The 24,822-nt window shown below is 36.3% G+C and overlaps 1 long non-coding RNA gene across 1 annotated transcript; it reads left to right on the top strand.

Moving 5' to 3' along the window:
• The first annotated feature begins 781 nt into the window (after nt 1-781).
• Nucleotides 782-9,210, top strand: LOC116576725. Its single transcript, XR_004280261.1, has 3 exons — nt 782-835; nt 8,633-8,756; nt 9,195-9,210. It is a non-coding gene; the product is annotated as an uncharacterized LOC116576725 (long non-coding RNA).
• Nucleotides 9,211-24,822: the final 15,612 nt, after the last annotated feature.

The raw sequence follows: 24,822 nt of genomic DNA, 5'->3' as shown, positions 1-24,822 counted from the left end.
AAAATTTAAGGAGAAAAATATATTGCCAAAATTACATTTAACTTCAAGTACAGCTTTTAATGTTTCTTCTATCAATCAAAACTTTGTTTTTATGTTATTTTATAAATCTTAACTCATCTTTTTAAAAAAATCATAAATAACATACAAAACCAACTTTAGATGACAGTTTATTATCTTGAGGACGAGTCTCTCTTTCTGGCTCTCTCTGTCTGTATATAATCCCCATATATCTATGCATATATTGTCTATAATAAATATTTACCATTATTTTACTTCTTTCTGTGTGTTAAATATTGAATATGTTATTTATTTCCCCCAAATCCTTATGAAATAGATATGATTTCATTTCTGCTAGTGAGAAATGGCTTAGAGAATTTGAGTACTTGTCTAAGGTTACTTAGCAAATGACAGAGAAAGCCAAACTTTTTAAAGTCAGGTATGACTCTATAGTGAGCCCTATTTATCCCAATGCTTCCTTCCTTCCTTCAAAACACCTGCTCTATGCCAGGTACTATGTCTATGTTGCTAATTTCTGGTTGGCTGTGACTAACAATAAATACATATACACCCACACATACAAATGGGCACAGCTAAGATGCAAATTAAACAGGATGATATTCTGGGCTGGGTGATGGTGGCTACTTTAAGATTGGTGACCCACAAGAATTTTCTGAGGAGGTGACATTTAAACTGAGATTTGCATGCCAAGGAGGAAATAAGCATAAGAAAATAAAGGGGAAGCAGCTGTGACCATAATGTAGAGGTAAATCTTGGGGTATTCAAGGACCAGAACATAGACTACTGTGACTGTTGCTCTCTGAACTGGGGAAGAATGGTGAGTGAGGACCAGTGAGGGACCAATAATACAGGGTGTTGTTAAGCAACCAAGACATTTGGATCTATCCTCAGTGTTTTGGAAGATACTGAAATATTTTAAGTAGAAGAATGGGATAATCTGGGTTTCATTTTAAATGGAATCCTCCATCTCTTCTTTAGGAAAATGGATTGTAGAAGGGGAAAGCAGATAAAATATATATTCATAAGGATTAGGTATGGATATATATTTGTGTGTGTAGGTTCACAAACAATGATAAGCATATTGACTTTAAGACGTTTATATTTTAAAGAATGTATTTGTTATAATGATAATCTTCAAATTATTGCCTTGCAGAAAAGCACAAATTAAGAGTATATACTATAAAAACCTCAATGAAAAACTGTTGAAAAATAAAATGAAGATATTTTATAAGTATTTTAGCAAGCAGCATTATGAAAAGCATATTTACAATAATGTAGGATTTAATGTGTTCTTTTAAATAACATGTTATGACTTTTTTGACAATAGTATTTCACATGCTATAGGATGCATGCTTTAAAGTAATTTTCCAAAATGACAACACAAATTCTAGCAAGTGAACATGCTTTTGATGTAGACTGATTTGATAGCAGTTACTGAATGCTAACCGTATTTTTCATGCTAGAAAAAAACATATTAAAGACTAGGGCATCAGTTTGTTGGGAGGTTTTTATTCATTTTATTTATTTTAGAGATACAGAGTACCACTTTTAAATCTCTGATTATAAAATACCATTTCCATTCTATTGTTAGCAATTTAGGGTTGTATATAAAACAAATTTTCCGTGATACTAGTCCTTTCTGGTTCATACAGTGGAGATCTAAAAATGTTCTTTTGTTAAACCACAGTTCTACAATTGAATGATTTTTAAATCAGTGAATATTTAGAAAAGTGTCCTGAATCTAAATTACATTTAAACAGTTTTTAGAACAATTTAGTATCTCTGAATATTCTGGCACTTGCTACTATTAGAGAATTAGCCAATTTGTATAGAATATAGATATTATAATCATGAATTCTCAATAAGCTAGCACATGAAGTTACATTCCCAGCAGAATACATTTCTGAATTCCCTTTTATTATAATAGCATTACCATATGTAATATTAAACATTATTACAATTTTCTTTAATGTTTAGCAATTCTTATAAAAGCATAAATCCCTTTCACATATGATGTAGCAGTTTTACAAAGCACACACACTGTCCTAGATTGTCTTCATGTTAAATAGATTATTCCTTTCATATTAGCTTCTACTTTTACATATTTTGTTTTACATAATTGAAAAAGGTTAAATTATCAATCTATGTACCTGTCTTTGCTAATCAGTCACCCTACCAATACAGACAATAGTTTTGATTAAAGCAGATAGAAAGTTCATTATCATTAGAAAACTGAAAAATCATGGACCATGAGGAAATGAAGTTAAGCTTCCTTACTTTTATTTTAATATTTAGGACCTTATGACACTTTTAGGAAAACTGTCACCATTTATGTAAAAGGTAATTTCTAAATAGTCTCATATGTTTTCTCTAATGCTGTACATTTCTATCATTCTTTTAAAAGCTGCTTATGTTTCACAGTGCAGTTAGAGCCGATCTAGAAAAAAATAATTGGAAATTTGAGTCTATTTCTCTGCAATATTTTCTAGTCTAATCAGATGCCCACTAAGCTTTGTCACTTTTTTTGAAACAAAAATATTAAGCACATATTTTAATTTTCCCAGTATCTAAATATTTAGGCTCAAATATTTTGTAAAGTTTTGTCAATTTCTTAAAAATATTTATTGAGCTATTAAAACATGCAAGGCAATGTGCTAGGTCCCTTGATATTAAAGATGAATCAAACACAAATTCTGCCTTTTAAGAGGTTATGGTCTTGCCATTTGCAGTGGTGTGGATGGAACTAGAAGGTATTATGCTAAGTGAAATAAGTCAGTTAGAGAAAGACAATCATCATATGATCTCTCTGATAGGAGGAATTTGAGAGGCAGGGCGGGGGTGCATGGGGGGTAGGGAGGGGAAAATGAAACAAGATAGGACTGGGGAGGAGACAAACCATAAGAGAATCTTAATCTCAGGAAAGAAACTGAGGGTTGCTGGTGGTGGGCGGAGGAGGGGCAGATAGTGTGACTGGGTGATGAGCACTGGGGAGGGCATGTGCTATGGTGAGTGCTGTGAATTATGTAAGACTGATGATTCACAGACTCTACCCTTGAAACAAATACTACATTATATGTTAATAAAAAATAACAACAATAACAAAAAGAGGTTATAGTCTAACAGATATACATCTACAATAAAAATTGGGGAAAAAAAAAAAAAGTTCCTTAGAGTAGGTTTGGTAAGCTGTTGGAGTAGAGAGATGGGAAGGATTGCTTTCTAAGACTTGAGGGAATTTCTCAAGATAAGTGGCATTGAGATATAAGTTATGGTATAATTAACATTCTTGGTCATGTAGAAGACCTTTTCAGGCATGAGGTAAAGTAAAGTATATGTATTAGTTTTTTTGTTGCTGTGTTAGAAATTACCACTAATTTGCCACCTAAACAATACATATTATCTCACAGATCTATAGGTCTGAAATCCTGGAATAGCTTAGCTGAGTCCTCTGCTTAGGGTCTCAGAAGACTATATCCCTGTGTTTGTTAAGGAATGCAGTCTCATTTGAGACTTGTCTGAGGATCCATTTCAGTTGGCAGAACTCAGCTTTCTGAAGGTGAAGAACAGGGTAGTTCAGTTTGTTTTTGGTATTCAGCTTACAGAGGCTACCTCTGTTCCTGGCTATCAAGGCTATCAAGCATGAAACCCACAACATGGAAGTATAGTTCTTTAAACCCAGTTAGGGAAAAATAGACTTGACCAAGATGGTCACACAATCTTCTATGTGCAATCACAGACATATAATTACAGACCTCTTGTCCCATTTGCTGTATTGTGTTAGAAGTAGATCACAGGTCATGCCCCTGCTCATGGGACAGTACTGCGCAAGACCATGAACACCAGGTGATGGGGATCATGGGAAGCCACTCTAGAGTCTGTCCACCACAGGGTAGAAAGGTGAAAGTTTTGATTTTGCTGTGACGTTTGACACATGGCAATCAATCCAATCGGCTTGGGGAAGAAGCTCGGATTCAGATCATGGATGGAATTGAATTCCCTACTCTGGAACTAGACATTTTTTTATGTACAAAAGGAGACTGTTGTAATACTTTTGAACAAAGGAGGAAAATCAATGGAGCTAGGCTTCAGAAAGTTTAATCTAGAAATGGCTTCTAAAATGGGTAGGGGTGGAAAATAATTGGTTTAGGGGAAAAGTGAATAATTTATTAACTTGTTGAAAGAATGAATTAAATAATGATGAGTATTGTTGTAGGAAAAATGATCAGATTCAGAATTTAAAACAAAACTCTTGTCCGTCAAACTGCATTACAACAAGTAATGGTGACCAGTCCCTTGACAGTTCCTTAACAGATGAAAATGACAGACTTCCTTTTATCTGTGAATACAGTGTAAGATGCTTTTTGGGACTACGTCTGCAAGAAGAAAGGTGGGGCTATGAGATACTCTGGTATGGAAGACCAGTCCTCCTGATACTCTAGAAGGAAAGGGAAGCTGAACTTGGTGCATGCAAGTTAGTATCTTCAAAAGGGTGTACATTTAAAAAGATCAACAATAGTTTGTCTAAGAAAATATTAAGTATGCATAATTTTCTGGAGATTTTAAAGAATAACACTATCAATTCAGAAAAGGCTGATTATTCATAAGCATCATACGAGAGACATGAAGATAAGATCAGCAAGAGTGACAGAGGAAACAGAGCTTGACAATAAAGAGATGTCACAGAAAGATAAAAATAATAGGTATTTTGAATCCAGGTGATTAGGAGATTAGTGGTAACTACAAGGATAAGGAATGAGGGTAAGGCACCAAGTATTAAGGACAAGAGAAAAAAATTAATTTGTACATACTGAATTTAAAGGATTTCCAGAACTGTTAGTGAAGCTGTATAGTGCACTCTTTGAGAACACACTAGAACTCATGGGTTAGCCAGGGCTGAGTGTGTAGACTCTTCATAGTCACTAAGTAAGGGTGTCAATGAATGTGTAAGATTGGGTGAGCGTGCCAAGGGAGCAGGTATGGTGAGAGAAGACCCAAGAGCTTATCTTATAAAGTGTGAATATTTCAAAGATGGAATGAGGAAGCAGAATTGGAAGAACTTGAGGGAGCAGGAACAGAGAGAGTGGTCATAAAAGTAATTCAACCAACAAACAGCAAACAAACGAAAACAAGGGTAGTGTCCAAATTGGATATATATCTCAAAGGAGAGCCTATTCCAAATAGGAGTTGCTTATTTCATTCCCTTGAAAGTCAGGCAGATATCACTGGAGCAAGCCAAATATGAAGTAATAAGAAGGGGTGGGACAGATAAATAAAAGGTGTGTGCCCCATATTAAATTTATAATTATTATTTTAATTTTAAGTAGGCTGCACACCCAGTGTGGTGCTTGAACTCACAACCCTGAGATCAAGAGTTTCATGTCTACCAACTAAGCCAGCCAGGTGCCCCTTAAAGTAATTGATTTTAAAAGAAATAGATTTTTTTAGGGGCACCTGTGTAGCTCAGTGGGTTAAGCCTCTGCCTTCGGCTCACGTCATGATTTCGGGGTCCTAGGATCGAGCCCTGCATTGGGCTCTCTGCTCAGCAGGAAGGCTGCTTCCCCTCTCTCTCTGCCTGCCTTTCTGCCTACTTGTAATCTCTCTGTCAAATAAATGGAAATAAATCTTTAAGGGAAAAAAAAAGATAAATATTTTTTTAAAACAATGTCCATGTGGAAAAACACACTTGTAATCTTAATTTGGTCTGCATATGCCAGTGTGTGATCTCTGGTCCAGAATTTTTTAAAAAATGATTCATAGAGGAGAATTATTATTATTTTTGTTATTTTAAAGAATTTATGTATTTATATGACAGAGAGAGTATAAGCAGGGAGAGCAGCAGGGAGAGGGAGAAGGAGGCTCCCGCTTAGCAGAGAGCCTGATGTGGTGCTCGATTCCAAGACCCTGGGATCATGACCTGAGCCAAAGGCAGATGCTTAACTGACTGAACCACCCAGGCACCCCAGGGAGAATTATGATTAAATTGAAGAATACCCTTGATTTTGCAAAGAAGTGGTCTTTAAAGATATTTAAGTGATGAAGATAGAATCCAAAGTATAAAATTTAAGGAGAAAGTGGGTGATCAGGAAACAAAACCCTTGTCCTATTTCATTGGCAACCTAAAACTGGGGAAAACTATCTCAGGTAGTTGTGAAGGCAGACAGAGAAGGTCATAGCTGGGCATGGACAACAAGAAAATAAAACAAGGCTAATTACCAAGTGTTCCAATTAAAGATGATTAAGAGCTGCATGAGGCAACTACAATAATCAGAATTGGGAATTGGGAATTCAGATACTGAATTGGCAGTAGTACCAAGGGAGTGGAAGTCCAGCCAAACCTAGAAGTCCAGCCTTGCTGGTTTGTAGCCTACTTCAAAATTTGCTCTTCATCCCACCTTGCCAGTCTCTGGAGAGGCTTGAAGTACATCCAGATTATCAGGGAATGACTCACCTTTGGAAGATGAAGGGGAGTTGCTACATGGGCAATAGTTTGATCAACTCTTTGGGTGCTGGGAGTTTGGGTCTTTGTTTTTAGGAGACATGAGTTGTGCATGGTTATGGACTGAATGAAAGCAACCATAGGGAACGAGCTGCATTCCAAAAGGGATGCTTGATAACCATTGGGCCCTGAAATAAGAATTTAGAGGATGGAATCAGGGTCATGGGTGGAGAGGTTAGCTTTGGAGACAGAAAATAGCACTTTCTCTAACTCTGGAGGGAAAGAGGAAAGAATACATGGGAATAAAGATACATTTGAAGGGGAGCAGACATGTACTAAATAAAATCATACTGGAAAGCTCTGGTCTCTTAAGTACCAGGGTAAGTCCATAAAATAACGGGAAGGGCAGGATCACAGATTACCTGTGCATGCCCAAGTTAGCTTTTCAATTTTATTCTGATGAAATGTGTGGTTTTCATACTGCTGAAGAGCAGTGATTCATGATTCCCAGTTTGTGTGGATGATTTCATGCTCTGTCCCTGGGTTCAGTCATTCAACAAAGATTTATGGAGGCCCTACAATCTGACATGTGGCATAGTTGTTTTTTCAATCTTTATTGTTTATTTTTATGACTAGAAAAGTAATATTTGCTCTTAGCTCTAGTGAAAAATGAATAAAATATCATTCAGTCAGTCAGTGTTTCTTGAGCCTGTACCATGTGTCAGACTATGTGTTTACTAGAAGTTAGGTATAGGGGCAAACAAACAGATAGGACTCTAGCCCTGTAAAATTGATAATTTAGTGGAAGAAACTAAATTTTCCCCAGGCATTCCCTTTTGCACTTCTCCCTGGGTAAACACTCAGTAGTTCTGTGTCTATTCTGCTCATTGCTTTTCAGATTTAATATAATTTGGATAGTTTTATCACATCCTGACATTACATTTTTTCATCTTTGCTAAGTAGAGATTAGGGCTGCTTCTTGCCATATTCAGAGACTAATTCTGACATTTTAGACAAAGATGACCCAGAAAGGATGGCAGAGAAGGAGATTGGAGCTGGGATGGATTGCCAATTTGGTCCCTCTCTTTACAATCTCTTCTGAAAATCTTCTTACTCCAAGCTGTATAACCAAAAGGTTAATTTACATGATGCAAAACACATTAATTTATCCCATCAAATTTTGAGTACCTACCTTGAGGAAGAAGATGTTCTTTTTAAAAATTTTTTGAGATTTTTATTTTTAGAGAGAGCACAGGCGGGGAGGGGCAGAGGGAGAGAGAAAGAATTCAAAGCTGGCTCCCCACTGAGCACAGAACCAGACTGGACCGGGGGCTTGATCTCACAACTCTAAGATCATGACCCTGAGATCATGACCTGGGCCAGAATTAAGAGTCAGATGCTTAACTGACTGAGCCACCCAGGCACCCCTAGGGAGATGATATTCTAATTGCTGTTTATTTATCAAAGCAAATTTCCGTGAAAGCCTAATTTTTTAGGAACAAACAAAACCGGTAGAGAGGACCTGATAATAAACACTATTGTGAAATCAGTATGTTCCAGGTTAAAAAAGGAAAATTAGGATTCAGAAAGGGAAAAGGAAGAGGAGGGGAAAGGAAATTTCAGCTCATTGGAAGGGTAGGTAGGCAACTTTCTGGATTTCCTTCTGGCTGCAGTCCTACACTAACTTCTTAGTTTCATTCTTCACTTAAATTGGGGTTGTGACTCTATCTGTCAGCTATCTTTGTGGGTAAAAGGGATTTGTGTATTGGAGCATATAAAAAAAAAGATGTAAGATGATAGAGTTTTACAGATTTGTTTATTTTTCCCATTCAAATCGCTATTACGTTTTTCAAAGTCCCGCCTATTGGAAACCGTACAGAGAATGTGACACGGGCGATTTTGCTTACTCTGCTACAGAGGAATATAAGAAAGAAAGTGTATGTCACTATAATTTATGACACGGCAGTGACAATAACTTAAAGATACAGGATAGAACCCATCTACTTAGAGTTAAATAGTGGATGAACTAGGAGTTCATCATTTTGTTGATACTTCTTATCTCTAATACTCAAAAAATTACTGCTCCTGCAATTTTCTCCATTTTTTTTTTTTTAACTTCCTAGAAAGTCATGTATAATCCAGTGTAAAATGGGGACAATTCATGCACTTCTCACTCAGGTTGTTACTACAAGAACAATGTTCCGAGGTCATCAAAGTTAAGTGCTTAAATAGTCCACGCATCTCAGCTCAACAAACATTTACTGAGTACCCAGCATTATGGCTTACACTTCAAAAAGTTCTGGTAAGTACGCCAAGAGGGAGATTAAATCAAAAAGGCTAAAGAGACGACCTCTTGCCAGGCAGGGCTGGCTGTTGTCTTGACAAAGGGCTAGCAAATCTCTTTTCTCTCCCTCATCCTTATGAAAGAAAAATAAGACTAAAAAACTAAGGCTAAAGTAACAAACAAAAATGTGATTTAGGAAATTTTATATATAAGGTTCATACTGCCATGAAATCGTAAACATAGCTAAGTGTTCTGTCTCATTTGCTGCTGATGAAATGCTCATAAGTGGTGGGGATTTTTATCTCAAAGTGTTTCCAGAAGGGATCTTAGTGACATTTCAGTTTGATGCTCTTATTTTTTCCAGGGGACCACTCTGAACTTTTTTTTTTTTCTTTTCTTTTCTTTCTTTCTTTCTTTCTTTCTTTTTTTTTTTTTTTTTTTTTTTTTGTAAGATAGGCAGAAGACACAGAGGGAAAAAAAAAAAAAAAAAGAAAACTTACTCCATCCCACTTCTCAAGTTGTTGGCTATTCTCAGCCTAAGGAGGAGTTAATCTGTCTTCAGGAGTATGCCCACAAAATAGCCTCTCACCCCTGCTTGTGTTTAAAGACTAGGATCTCAGGGACAGTGAAATGTGACTCTCTCTGCTCCAGCAATTCCTCCCTCTATTCACTCATTTATGCAACCCTAGTGTTTATTGAAATGTACTGTGTATGAAGCCTTTGGGAGTCGACAACAAGTTATATATAGGGAAATACACTAGAGAATGTTAGGACTGAGACATAAATTTCAAATGCCCGGTCCAAACTTGAGCCAGCAAGGAAAGGGAAGGGATACTGAGACCGAAAATGAAAGAAATTGGGGCACCTGGGTGGTTCGGTTGAGCATCTGCCTTGGGCTCAGGTCATGATCTCAGGGTTCTGGAACGGAGCCCCACGGCCTCCCTGCTCAGCGGGGAGTCTTCTCCTTCTGCTCGCCTCTCACACTCTCTTTCTTTCAAAAAAATAAATAAAATCTTTTTTTTTTTAAAGAAAAATCATGAATTTTAAAAGAAGAAAGAAAATGCAAGGAATCATGTGAAGTGTGTGTGTGCGTGTTCCCGGGGAAGTACCAAGCAGGTGAACAGAACATGCAAAGTTTCTGAGACAAGCAAGGTCTGCTTTGAGAACTTGCAGGGGTTTTGCCAACTCTTTAAATTACAGTTAGAATGTCAGGTGTGGTGGGATTTACATAAGCAAGTGAGCCTTAAGAATGAGTGCACAAGTTGGGAAAACAAACCTTGCTGTGTAAATACAGACTCATTTGTTTGATGAGGACACACTGCGGGGGGTGGGGGGGCGTGTCTTAAATCCCCCCAGGACTGTGGTTTTTAAACTGAGTCCCGCTCTCTGAGATACATGCATTAATTGCACAGCAGGGGTTGGTAGGATGGACTTTGGAAACAAATGGCTCTGGTTCCGATTCTGGTTCTACCTCTTATTAGCTATATGGCATTTAGAAAAGTAATTCACCACTCAGCCTCAGCCTTGTGATTTGTGAATTCCAGGTAAAAGGGTATATCTTGAAAGATGGTTATATTAGGGGTGCCTAGGTGGCTCATTTGTTTAAACGTTAGACCCTTGATTTCAGTGCAGATCATCATCTCAGGGTCGTGAGATCGAGCCCTGCATCTGGCTCCACACTGAGCATGGAGCCTGCTTAAGATTCTCTGTCTCCCATTGCCCCTCTCTGCCAGCCCGCAGCTCATGTACATGTTCTCTCTCTAAAAAAAAAAAAAAAAAAAGTTATATTAAATGAATTAATGTGTGTAAACAGCTTGGGACTTTGCCTGATATACCTCCTATGTAAGTGAGTGTTATTTTTTTTTTATTAACATTACACATAGTTGTAACAAAAATATGACAAGAGAAAAATAAACCCATCTGACTGAGACATGTACACCCTGATTATCTCATACTATGGAGAGGAGTTCATTGTTCAAGAAAAAATAGTTCAACATAGTTCTTTTTAGTAAAACCAAACAAATGGTGACCTAGTAGACAGATTTTGCTTTCACTCATGGAACCAAGTTAAAGAAAGTACATTTTAAAATAACTAAAATGTGCCTTTTTTTTTTTTTTTTTTTTTTAAGAATACCACGCCTTAGACCCAAGGGCCCAATTCTTCTTGAGAACTGTTTTAAAATATGGCCCATTTTTAAGTTTCATATTTTATTATTTATCCCCTTGGAGCTCCCAACTTTCAAATAAAAGTGAATGTATTTTTTTTAAATAAGAGGAGGTCTGTGCTGCGCACACATCTAGATCCTGATAGCACCAAGGGAATTTTTTTCAAAGCAGCAGTTCAATTTCAGCCAGTGCCAAACGGAACTTAAAGCTCAAAGGGTTTGACTAAATTTAGAAACCACAATGTTCAAGTGGTTCTAAATTTGACAAAGCAAACTAGAAGCTAACTAAAATCCTATGTAAAATGATCTTTTCCATCATGACAACAGATAGGACAAGATGTTGTGATCCTGCATTTAGGAAAACCAGACCGACAACAAAGTATGATTAAATTAAGGTCGAAAGAGAAAACAAACGTGTTGATAGTCCAGAATTCAGAACTGTCCTCATGAAAATTCTTAGTGATTTCTGTAGTAAGGCATACATTTGAAAATACTCATCAAATTCAAGGGAGAAAAAGAAAACTATTCCTTCCAATTCTCTACGATGGTGCCTCAGATCTGAGTTTCAGTATTGTCCAGAACAACGGATGTCTGAGACACTTTGTGATATAAAAATTGAGTTGTCTACCTGGCTGCCCATTTCATGGTTACGTAAGTCATAGGCCAGACGACACGGTGACATGGTATCAAAATTGATTTGGGCATTCATTTGCTCTCTTCATGTTTTAAAAATTTTGCCTGAAATTTTCAATTCTTAAAAGATAGCGTTGCTCTTTATTCCCTAGAACACATTCTTGCTGTATTCATAAAGCTGCCATGAAGGGCAGAGATGAAAATCTGCCAATTTTCCTTCCCAGGGTAAAAATTCCAGGCTAAATCAGGCAAGGTTCAGATTAACTGCTAATACTAGGGAGGCACCTTTAATAATTGGGATACAATTACCTTTAAGAAATAGTGGCCTATGCAAATGCAAATAAGCCAATTTTCAGTTTAATCACAATGGAAAATATAGAATATAGCATCCATTAAGTTTTTCCAACAGATGGGGCTTTAAAGACCATAACAATACTGGATTTTACTAATGTGGAAGCTACAAAGGCAAGTTAATTTAGAGTCAAGTCAAAGGTGAAAGTAATGTGTTTTCTGAGAGGAAGAAAGTGGCCATTTTTTAAAACTACTTTATGGTCTGCACCAACCTTTAAAAGAACCTATTTAGCTTCCCAGTATGTCCCCTCACTCTTAAACTAGCATGAAGTCCAACTACCTTATCTTCTGAAGCAATCTGTTGAATTAAGAACTTTGTCAGTTCAGAGTTCTTATGATCTGGTACAAAAATAAATATCATCAATTTTTAAACAAGGGTCCTTTCCAAAATTAGATTATTTCTGATGAGTGCAACTTTAGATTTTCATAACATGCCTACTAATGTTCAAATGTAGAGGTCAAAGGCTTAAGACTCCCCTGCTGCCTCCCTAGGAATATGTTAGACATGGAGTCCAGTGAAGTTTTAGACCAGAAAGTTTTAGTTTTATTCCACATAATGGAAAAGCTGAAACCCAAACATTTCTAATTCTGTGTCTATTTTAATTCTGAAGATAATTTGTTACAGTGTCCCTTGAACATTAATATATCAATACATTACTTTGGGATCATGAGTCTGTATTGAAAACAGGACCCAGTCTCTACATTTTCTGGTGATTATTTATCTTTAAATGTATCATGCAGTACTTGAACCTGGTACAAAGAGCTTACATTAAATCATACTGAATAAATTGGAGGTAATTGCAAATTATTATTGACTGCCTATAGGTGGGTAAAAACATTTTATTTTAGGATGAAGAAAAGTATGTTGAATATTTTTCTCACCCCAAGCATAATTCACTTTCATTATAAGAACTTAGAATGTGCAGATAAGCAAAATAATGACAATATGTCCTGAGGCAACTCACATTAATATAATTGGGGGGGATAATTTTATTCATGTTTATAATTTGATTTTTATTGGATCTAATCAAGAGAGGGAAATCATGCAGTGATTTAAACAGGAAATGTTTAAAATAAATAGATTTTAATTGTAACAGAGGATTGGAGTAATGAGAGATTTGTTAATAGGCAATAAAAGAGTTCTAAAGAATATAGGAATAACAGATACAGGGGATAACCAGTACCCCTGGGTCTGAGATAGAGCCGGGACAAGGGAACATACCATGACCACAAGCACCGTGCTCAGCTCAGGGAGGAACAAGGGGAAACTGCTGGCTTCCATTCACTAGGGGATTCAGGTATAGGAAAATCCCTGTGCTGAAGAATGAGGTTTGTTGAGTGACTAAATGAGGGAATGAATGGGTCTCATCTGACCCATATGACATTTCTTATTAGCCTCTGTTAGATGCTCTTTCCTTCTCTTGGCATTGCCCTCAGACTCTTCTTTATCCCACTCTATATTCACTCTCTGGGGATTTCTTTATCCGCCCCCGCCCCCCCACCCCAGGCATAGATCTTAAGCAAAATAGCACAGAAAATAATTGGGTGGATTTTCCAAGAATTTAAGAATACAGGTCTCTAATTTTCCCCGTATCTAAGATAGTACATAGCATGCTGAGAGGACTCAATGAATAGTCTTTGAATAAACAAATGAAAATATGTGCTGAAAAGCCAACATAATAGATTTAAAAATACTTAAGTACATTATTGTGAAATTTGAGGATATTGAATATAAAAAGGAGACAATAAAAAACTTAAAGGGAGATAAGCCGGATCACATATAGCGGGAGCTAGAATATAACAGCCTTTCACATGGTGAAACCAAATGCCCACCTCTCCTCTCTCCCTCCCCTCAGTAAAATTATACCACAATTTTTATTTAAATCACACTTCAGTGTTTCCTTTTATTTTAACCTCTGAAGCCTACAGCTTTTTGTTACAATCTGAGTTATTGATTTTTTAAAACTCAAACACATACTAGTTTTTTTTTTTTTTTAGAATTGGAAAAGGGTTTTTGTTGTCCTTATTGTTTAATTTTTAATGAAAGCAATGGGGCTAAAAGGAGAAGGTTTCTATCTGAGAAGATAACATGAACAGATACAAAGAAATGCTGAAGTGCACAATTGCTGGTTTCTGCAACTCCATCACTCAACCGAACTGTTTGAGTACGGTTTCTGCTGATTTCTCAACATCTTTCCCTTTAATCCCATCTTTCACAGAACTTCCAAAATTATCTCCTAATCACAGATCTGGTCATTCACTCCTTTGCTTCAAGAGCCCAGAGCAACTCCTGACTGACCACATTAAACTCCACTGTGTGACACGCCGTAAGTCCAGAACCAGCTTAAGTCCAGCCAAACTGCCCACGTTTATTTCTTACCAATCGATGTATTAAATCTCCATGCTAGTTATGAATGATTATTTTCTCAACTCTAGATTAGACCGTCCTTTCCCATTTCCATCAATTTCTATATTGATTTCCAGACCTGACGTGCCCGCCTTGCACTCTCCCTCTTCCGTCTACGTATTTCCCATTTTCCTAGACATGAAAATCCCGCAGCCTCGGGAAATCTCCAGTCAGCGGAATAGACACAGTCCTGTTTTTTCCTTCCACGTGCCACTACGCACTAAACCTCCATGACAGCACTTGCAACATTCTGTTTTGACCTACCGTATGCCAAACTGATCTACAAGGAAGCACGTCCTTCCTGGAGGGGAGAAGCTGTGTCTTTTTCAGAGTTTGCCCTCCTGTGAATGTTTATCACAGTGCACGAGCAGAGCAGGTACCCCACAATTGTCGGGCTATACACAGAAGTTTGAAAAGGTGCAAAAATGCACCTGCCCATTCACTGTTAATACTCGTGAAGAATCTTTCAAAGGTACACAGCGGTCTAACTATAAAAGTTTTCTTGTGCTTCTTCATTTGTTAGAAGTCAAGATGCAGCAATTAATTGTTTAAGGCTTCAAACTATTGGTAAAACTATTCCAAAAGTTCTAATAAGATTTATATTTGAGTAATTATCACTAAACAGAATTTCCAAAATTTATCAGAATGAAAAATTAAGTACATTATAAAAATGTAAGGTCTCATTGGCAATATTGCTAGCAGCCTTTTTATTGGTGAGATAATTTTCTTGATCTAGTGAGGGATACAAGAGTGAGTGATCTTTCTAATTGTAAAATGGAGATCTTTTGATTTTAAAGTTTAATTTTTTTGACCTTAACTTTATTATTATAATTATTATTATTTTGTCTTTTTAACTCTGCTGAACTTTCTATATATAGTTCAGGAAGGATAGTGACATTTTGTCACTTTTTTTTTTTGTCTTATCCACTCATTGTCTTTGTTCTCCAATTTGAATTTACCAGTTAGCTAAATAAATCAACTTTGAGGTTTGAATAAGAATATTTTTCAAAATCGTTCACTTGGCCTTTTAATGTAACACATGTCAATAAGAGAAAACTGAACGTCTGTTGCAATAAGCTTTTAAAGCATTTCCCTACCTTAGCTGTGTCAAGTACAGTCATAACACAGAAGACCAACGCATGCCATGCTATTTCCAGAAGTTCTATGTGCAAATCAAAAATGGTTATTACAGGGGAAGAGAAAATTTTCTCTTCACTTATTTTTTTTTAAGATTTTATTTATTTATTTGACAGAAATCACAAGTAGGCGGAGAGGCAGGCAGAAGGGGGGTGGGCAGGAAGCAGACTCCCCGCTGAGTAGAGAGCCAGATGTGGGGCTTGATCCCAGGACTCTGGGATCATGACCTGAGCCAAAGGCAGAGGCTTAACCCACTGAGCCACCCAGGCACCCCCTCCACTTATCTTATTTTTCCTCTCCCCTCATCTTAAAATCTTCTCCGGAAAACTGAAGGAAACCAAGCCAACTTTGACAGGTCAGTGCTGAAAAGAGAAATCAAACGTGCCGTAAGTGCTGCTTTTAAAAATTAGGAGCATCACAGATTATATGTAACTCGACATTTCTTGAAATGATTTTTTACTACTCTGCTGTGGATGGGTAAATTAGGGCAACACTTTCATATATACCAGATTGGAAACTATTTGAGAAGTAAAAACATTTGAATTACAGAAATTAAGAAATGAGTAACAAGTAAATATCAATATAAATTATTTATCAATAGACATTTTAAATATTTCTGCAACAATTTCCTATTTATAAACATCTATACTGCATACCATCTGCTGAGACTTATTTTAATTCATAAAAAGACTATATTTAAATCAAAATGTAAGTGACAGAATCAGAACAAAAGAGAAAGGGCAGGAGAATAAACTGAGAAAGTTCCAAATATGACTTCTAAAGGCAGACAATATAAAAGCTATAATCTTAGTTTAAGCCTTACACTCTTTAAACACAGTAATTATAGGACATCTGCTGGGAACACAGCTTTGCTATTGGGTAACATTAATTGCCCTGTAATATTTCCTGACACTCCCCAAAATATGCCCCATTGCTAATAATTCATTCACATTTCAGTACCATTATTAGCTACTAATTCAAACAATCAAGACAAAGACAACGAATGGATGACCTTGAACAATTACCCACTCAGTGAACAGAATTTATTTTGTGCTTTTCAAAGACGAAACTGCTTTACAGAGACTGTGAATAGCACTCCCAAATCAGGCAAAATGCAAACAAGGGGGGAAAAAAAAAAACTGTGGCATAAGCCTGAGGTTCTTAGTGTTCTTAGAATTTTGATAAAATTCACCCATATAGTATGCTTTCTATAAGGAAAAATTTAAAAAGTAGGATGAAGTTCAAGCAAAAACCAAATTCTTTTTATAATTGAGAGACAATTCAGTCATGGATAGGCAAGTATACAAATGGTTATTTATTTTTTATTTCAACCTGTGAGAACATTTAGGAATCACATAAATTTAGAGCCAGAAAAAACATTCACTTCTCACAGCAAAATGGTGGGAGTTTAATGGACAGCTCCTCAGGGGGCTCCTTGTGCAAAATATTTTAAACACAGTCTGCCAAGTTAACACTCCCTCCTCTTCACCACCTCCTTGTTTCTCAAGAAATTTGAATTTTTTAAGAAATGTTGTACTCTTGGCCTTTTCTAATATGGAATGCATTAAGAGAAAACCCATAAATAAATGCTTACATATGCTCGTGAGAAAGAAAGCAGACACCTCAAATTGATCTATTTGCCAACAAAGGGGAAAAGGAGCAGGCACAACTGAAAACTAAGGCAGAGGAAGTAATAAATGATACAGGCCAGCCGACATTCCCACTATATTTCCTTGATGTGTTGGGGACCATATTCTGGTCTGGTGTGTCCCAGTTAGAAATGCAAGAAGAATGGGGGAAAAATGGATTAGGCATGAGCAATTCCTGTTAAGAAAAGGGTGTTGGCATTTTTTCCACTGTCTGAAAATCCCGGCAAGGAAAGTGAAAATACACACTGATCTAATATAAAATCCCAAAAAGAAAAGGCAAAATTTGAATTCCTTCACTGATAAGAGACCCTAGAAAACAATTCCCACAACATTCAAAAAATGAGGAAAATATGCAACTGTCTAAAGAGCTTTCTTATATTGGAACCTCCAATTCTTTTTCTTTCTTCTCCTCTTCTTCCAAAATTTTATTCTTCTTATGAAATTTATTATCATCAAAATTGATAATACGATGATGTTATTCAAAGTTTAGAGAAAAAGCCTTAGGAGATAATTGTTTCTAATTGTGTCCTGTTCCCACCCACCCCCAGTGTAAGTTTAATGCATTGCAAAAGTTTTTTCTATTGTTTTATTTTTTCACGTATGAAAACCCAAAAATATAAATTACATAAGCACTCCTCTGTGTATCTCCCACTCGAGATTTTATCTCAACTATTTCAGCTTACTAAAAATAAGATAGAATTCATCCATACAACCCTCACCTCACCATGTATTTTTTTTTAATTCCTTTTTTCTTTGCAGATGTTTACTGCCTTCAGGGATATTTTGCATAGAGTCAGAGAAGCTTATGTTGGAACACATGTTCTACCATGGAGGAAAAACCTCCATAAGGTTGCAAAAAGACAGAGCAAAAGAACTCTACCTAAATGATATGGAAATGCAAGTGTTGGGAAGCTGAGAGTGAGAGGTTGAGGAGGAACTAGAGAACCTTTGCTCCCTAACACTTGATCAGAGGTACATAAAATAAACAGGGGGGGGGGGGAAAGCTCTAAATCATAGAACCTAAGATGATAACTTGATCACTGTGAGGTTTCTCTAAGTATTGAGATAGTTCTAAGAGCACCCTGAGTTTACTAGCCTCCAAGTAGTTATTAATAGGGTTACTGTCTATTTGTTTGCAAAAATGTAAAATTCTCAGCTTGCTCTCCTTGAGATTTCATCTTGATATTTTTAGGAAAGTCAGAGGAGAGTCTTCTTGTGTTCTTGGCACTGCCCTTACTAGTCCTTGAATTCCTCCCCTCCCTTCCTCCACATTTCGCCATCGCCTCAATGCCCCTGTAGGGTGGAGTTTCCCCATGACCATCAGCCTCTGCCCCCATGAGAAAATCCAGTGTCTCCTCCAAGGGCATGATCTCTCAGTGTTTCCCAGGTTGCTCAGCTTTGAGATTCCCAAGAGGTTCTGGGATTCCTATGCTCTTCCTGTTCTAAAGCCATAAGGGAAACAACCTGTCCTTCCCTCTCTGTAACACATTACCTCACAGAAGATTATCTCCATTTTACAGATGAGAAACTTTGGCTTAGCAAAGTTGAATGATTCGACCAAAACCACCCAGGTGGCAAATACTCATTCACTGGTCTTAAATATTATGCACATTGCATATCGTGCTGTCCATGGACAGTCCTGAAATTGTCTGGATTCCAAGAAGAGCAAAATTTGGGGTAACTCGAGACATTTGCTACACATCCAAAAGTATGGAAAGCAATGTAAAGTCTGTGCTAAGAACAGGCACCCACAGAGCAAGATGTCAGTGGGAAGGAAAGGTAACTCTCGAGGGATTCATGAGTCCCGAATTTATTGAATCCAAGCTACTTGTTTTCCCTGGAATTACTATCCACTCTTGAGTATGGCGTAGGGCAGACAAGCATCTTCACATTGCTAAGTAAAATCCATGAGCGTCCCATCGTAGCCCCTTCACTGCAGAAGCAAATGTGGTCATCACTGTCTAATCTACAAACTTGAGCCAGCAGTGGTATAGCAAAATGACTAGAAGCACAACTCCAGGAGATGGCTCTACTACTGAAGATCTATGTGCCATGAGCAAGACCTTAACACCTCCTGATCTGTGGAAGGGTCATGTAATGGTAACTCCATCACAGATTTGGTAGGAAAATTCAGTAAGATAGCATGAAGTGTTTAGAGCAGTATCTGGCCCATGGTAAAGGCTTAAGTATCATTAAAATTAATGTTATAGGAAAGACTACTCCGTGCATGATGTAATGAAAATGGGGAATGGTAATGACTTTCAGACCACAACTGTCTTTTATTTATATGCCTTTGGAACCCACAAAATCTCATTCCGAACCCATGTATCCTTATTTGGCTTCTATTTGCTCTTAGAAAAATATGCATTTTCACATATAAAGAAAAAGATCCAGAATAAGTAACTGGATATCAAGGATCCAACTTTTACAAAATAGCATTCTGATGAGAGGACGATAAATTAATCAGATTCATGTTGATTAACTCTCTTTGAAAATGCACTAAACAAAAACAAAAAGACAAAAACAAACAAACAAAAGCTGGGAAAAGTGAGCTAGGGCTTTGTAGAAACACATTCGCAGCCAAATCCTAAACATCACTCCACAAGCTCGTGAAATGTGTTGGACCTGTTTAAATGGAAGCTTTGTTGAGCTGCACAATTCTTTATCATTTTAGGGACGCTCAAATACCTTTATATGTAATTTGCTTCTGCATTTTATTATTAAAAGAAGACACCCTAAGTGAGTTTCTTTGCATAATAAAAATTAATATTTACTTAAAGGTCAAGTCTAGATATGCATTTGCTTATTTTAAATATTTGTATGCCAAGCATTTAACACCCTAATATATTTTCTGATAGAAGAACTGAAGCAGTTTCTCTACCAAATTATTCTGAACATGGCCCTTGTTTGGCAATGACCTGAAGTTCATTGTAGAGATTTTAGGATGTTACTATTTTAGGAAATAAATGAATGCATTGGTCTATAGCCCACATTCCATTTTGTCTAGAAAATTATATGCCATAGGCCAGGAGGTATATTTTTTCTTAATAAATAGTTGTGCAATGTCATGATTAACTGCGTGGAAATAAAGACAAAGGAGGGTGTTTTCCTTCCAGAAGAAGTAAAATTTCTGGAAAGATTACTTAGTAATCTTTTCTATTCTGTCTCTTTTTATTTAAAATTTTTTTATTCTTAATTTCTTTAAAGAACTATCTGTTTAAAATCGTTTAGATTAAATTACATCTGCTTACTTGCAGTTTTGATATTTCCTTCTCAGAAACCAAAACACTTTTCAGCTAAAGTTCAGGTCCTAACTTAAACGACATACTTCTGGTGTTCCCACATTTCATTTCAGATGTTGAGCCAAGCTCAAATTAGATTCATATTTTCTGTTCTTTTTTTTTTTTAAATCCCACAGACTCTATATGGTTATAGATTATGTCTGTTTAGAAAATTTTGTTGAGACTAGAAAGATAAGCCATACAATGTGAACTTCATAATTTAGCCTACAAAATTCTCTTTAAATCAGTGCCATTCAAAAAAAGTAAAAATTAAACGAATCCAGGCTAGTTTGTGAGTAAAGCAAATGTATTTATCAATAAGAACGGACTTTAAAGGAAACATGACTTCAAGCAAAATTAACATTTTGTATCACAGGCCTTACGATTGCTGAATATTCAGCATGTTTGACCAACATTCAGTAGCACTTAATGCAAAGAAAGGCTTGTGCAACTGTTTTATGAAATATTTATTTAGTAAATAAAAGCATAGTTCCATTTGCTAATTGTATTCATCAAGTAAGTCCTTTGGAAATATTCAAATTTTATTATCTTACCCAACAAGTAATGCTGTTCTTTGATCTCACATCTTCAACTATGCCATATGAGTGACATAGTGCTTTTGATACTACACCTACATGGATCTTAGAGATATCAGATTCCTGTTTCTCATATTGAACCAAAGGTCGCCAGTTACCAAATGAGTAAACTCATGCAATACTATTCACAGGAACTTGTTGCCAATAATGTAAGACAGCTGTAAACAGATCAAATGGGTCAGCTGAGAGAACAACCAGAAAAAGAAGTCTATAAAGTCAGAAAGGTATGACCTAAGTTCAAGTCCCTGCTCTACCATGGATTGCCTTTAATCACATTATGGAGTATTGGAAATTATTGTCATTTTAAGACCATACTAGAGTAAAATTGGTTAAAAGGAGTAAATCTATAAGGATCTGCATGAGGGAAGACGGGGCCAGCTGAGGCTGGGTCTCATGATAGGACTTAGGAACCATCTGGTCTGGATGCCATCAGAAAATGGGAAGGAAATGCAAGGATCCTGACCAAACAGCATAGTTGAGAGAATGGGGTTGATAGCAAGTGATGAGAAAGTAGCAAGTTTGTCTTGAAATTGAACTCAGTCAGGTTTTGACGAAATCTACAAAGAAGACAGATGGATAGAAACTTCGTTGTGGAGAAAGTGTCTAAATTAATAATGAGTTTTAACTTCTAAAATAATTTAATAATTCTCATCTAATTAAAATGTCAGGGACAAATCTTTTAAAGTATTATTGATGCATAAATAAAAAAGCAGTAAATTTTATCAGTGGAAAGGGGTGCCTGGGTGGCTCAGTGGATTAAGCCTCTGCCTTGGGCTCAGGTCATGATCCCAGGGTCCTGGGATCGAGCCCTGCATCGGGCTCTCTGCTCAGCAGGGAGCCTTCTTCTCCCCTCTCTCTCTCTGCCTGCCTCTCTGCCTACTTGTGATCTCTCTCTCTCTGTCAAATAAATAAATAAAATCTTTAAAAAATTTTTATCATTGGGGTGCCTGGGTGGCTCAGTGGGTTAAAGCCTCTGCCTTCGGCTCAGGTCGTGATTCCAGGGTCCTGGGATCGAGCCCCGCATCGGGCTCTCTGCTCAGTGGGGAGCCTGCTTTCTCCTCTCTCTCTCTGCCTGCCTCTCTGCCTACTTGTGATTTCTGTCTGTCAAATAGATAAATAAAATCTTTAAAAAAATTTTTTTATCATAGGATGAATTTTTCCCCTGTGTATTAGAGGCATATACTTATCCCAGGATATTAAAAATTTGTGTAAAAAAAAAGGGTATAATGTGTGTGCATATGGTTTTATTTTATTTTTCTAAAGTTATTTGCAATTGTGTTAATGTTTCACATACTTATTCACTATATTTACTGTAGTAAATATCTATTCAGTTGATACTCTACACCAAGCACCATATTAAGTAATAAGGATGAAAAACCCATTAGTGTCTTCTCTTGAGGAGCTCATATGTTTAACAGAGAGAGATCCTAAACATGCATAAATTTACACTATAATTTACTAAATACTCTGGTAGATTTAGAAACAAACTACTATAGGAACACAAATGATGAAATAATCCTGACTGAGCAAGAAGGGAAGGAGTTTTTGAGAAAAAAATGCAGAGAGAAGATCTTTGATGTGAACATTGAAGAGTGGAGAGTATTTTATCCATTCTAGAATCACAAAATATTATTACTAAAAAGGTTTTTGTTAATTATTTAGTTCAAGTTCCTCATTTTAAAGATGGGGACTTGGAGCTGTTAAGTGATGTACTGAAAGTCACTAAATAATAAATAAATAAATAAATAAATAAATAAATAAATAGAAGGCAAAGAGGAGTAAGAATCCAGGGTTCTTGGTTTCCAGGTTACTGGACTTTCTATTTCATATAGGATTCTTTTTCCAAATCAGTGTCTCCTTTGCAAATTCCACCCTATGTCCACATCAAGCCACTTAGCACATGTTCATTATTGAACAAGAAAATACTTAAACTAAATCTCTATTTAAAAGAAGCAGTGATTAAGCAAAAATCTGGAAGTAATATTTTTTAAAAAAGATTTTATTTATTTATTTGAGAGAAAGAGATCACAGGTAGACAGGGAGGCAGGCAGAGAGAGAGTGAGAGAGAAGCAGGCTCCCAGCTGAGCAGAGAGCCCGATGCAGGACTCGATCCCAGGACCCTGAGATCATGACCTGAGCTGAAGGCAGCAGCCCAACCCACTGAGCCACACAGGCACCCTGGAAGTAATATTTTTAATCATTGTTTCAAGATATGCCCATTTATTTACTTCGCTTGCTAGGAAATATATTGTTTAGATACTATTCCATTTGGAACAAAAAGAAATATAATACTATTTACCTTATTATTGAATGCCAGAAATCCTTAAATGATCAGTATTATTTATTATTTAAAACTTCCCTTGAAACCCATGACCATCTGACGCCCACTTGCTAGGTCTGGCAACTTTGAATTGGGCCCTTTGCGATTTTGACGGATGTTCAGAAATATAAGTAGCCAAAATACCATATATGTGCATTGATTGTGAAAGTTTTGGGTGTGATTCTAAGCTTAATCGCCCACATGGTTTTCAGTGCTGATTTACACAATCATGATTAAAGAGAGGAGCATGGTAAAAATGTCTCTTCACTTGGTGGCTATATATAGATGTTCAAAATCTCCTGCTACTTTGTAGTTCTCTTTATGGATAATCCCATTCATTTTTAAAACTACAGAAAATTGCATTTTGAATATTTGTAGACTTCTATATATTTTGAGCATATGCTTCTATTTGGATGTACCTTAATTTACCCAGAGCAGCCAGACAACAAATTTCGCACTCAAGTATGGATCGTAGCCATGCTGTGCTCTCAGATAGAATTAGCAGAACATTTACATCATTTAGATTTAATATTGTATTTTTCTTACAAGACATGAGCACTACTGCCTGCTTGAATTTGAAGTGTAAGATCCAGCTGATTGCTTTATTGATCAAATGTATACATCCGGTTTTAACAAATTAACATTATTTTGGCCATTTGAAATGATGAAATTAGTTTGGCCGTATGGTGACCAAATGGCAATTATTAACTTCTCATTAATTAGCTGTGAAAATAGCATAAATATAACCATATATGGGTCAATTTGGTTAAGCTGTTGAGACTGCTTCTTCCTAGTATCACCTATGCAGTCTTTTTAAAGAAGCCAGCAGTTGAACTCAATTTCCTCCTCACTTCCAATATAACTAATAAGAATATAGTTAGTCTATTAACTAAATGATGATATAGTTATTGATATCAGTAGATACACTTTAATGTATATTAATCATGTGATGCATACTGATATAATTTTAATACATGTAAAAATGTATATTTATATCATGAAAATTATCAGTTTTATGAATACTTCTTTTGGGTTCTATTAAGTATGATTTTTTTTCTTTAACCATTAATAAAAAATGTTTAACATTTCATAATTATCCTGACAGAGAACACAACAAAGTATCTTTTTTTCCTGCTTAATTCTAGTGCACTGATTATGATTAGATGTTAAATTTTAAAGTTAATGTTTAAAATGTTAGGGGATCTAATGGGAAAGAAAATAGTGTCTTTTATAGTTTCTTATTAAACAAGAATTATATAGTTTTATGATGAATAGTACTATGGAATCTTCTGGGATAATATGTGGTACACATTTAAACAAATGACATTAATCATTAATACTTTCTGTAAAATTACCGTACTCCAAAGAAGATAACCATACTAATGGGTCTTTCCCTTCAGGGAAATGAATTGAGAAAGATGATTGGCATGGCTATTTCCTTGTCTTCCAAATGCAAGGATAACAATAATCACTCAACTCCTCCATTCTTTCCCTAGTTTGAAAAATAGTATGTGGGTAAAGATCTGGCACATCATGTGGAATATG

The sequence above is a fragment of the Mustela erminea genome, chromosome 17 (genome assembly GCF_009829155.1).
Source record: "Mustela erminea isolate mMusErm1 chromosome 17, mMusErm1.Pri, whole genome shotgun sequence".
Lineage (NCBI taxonomy): Eukaryota > Metazoa > Chordata > Mammalia > Carnivora > Mustelidae > Mustela > Mustela erminea.
The sequence above is the reverse complement of the archived record's forward strand: the minus strand, read 5'-3'. Positions and strand labels throughout refer to the sequence as shown.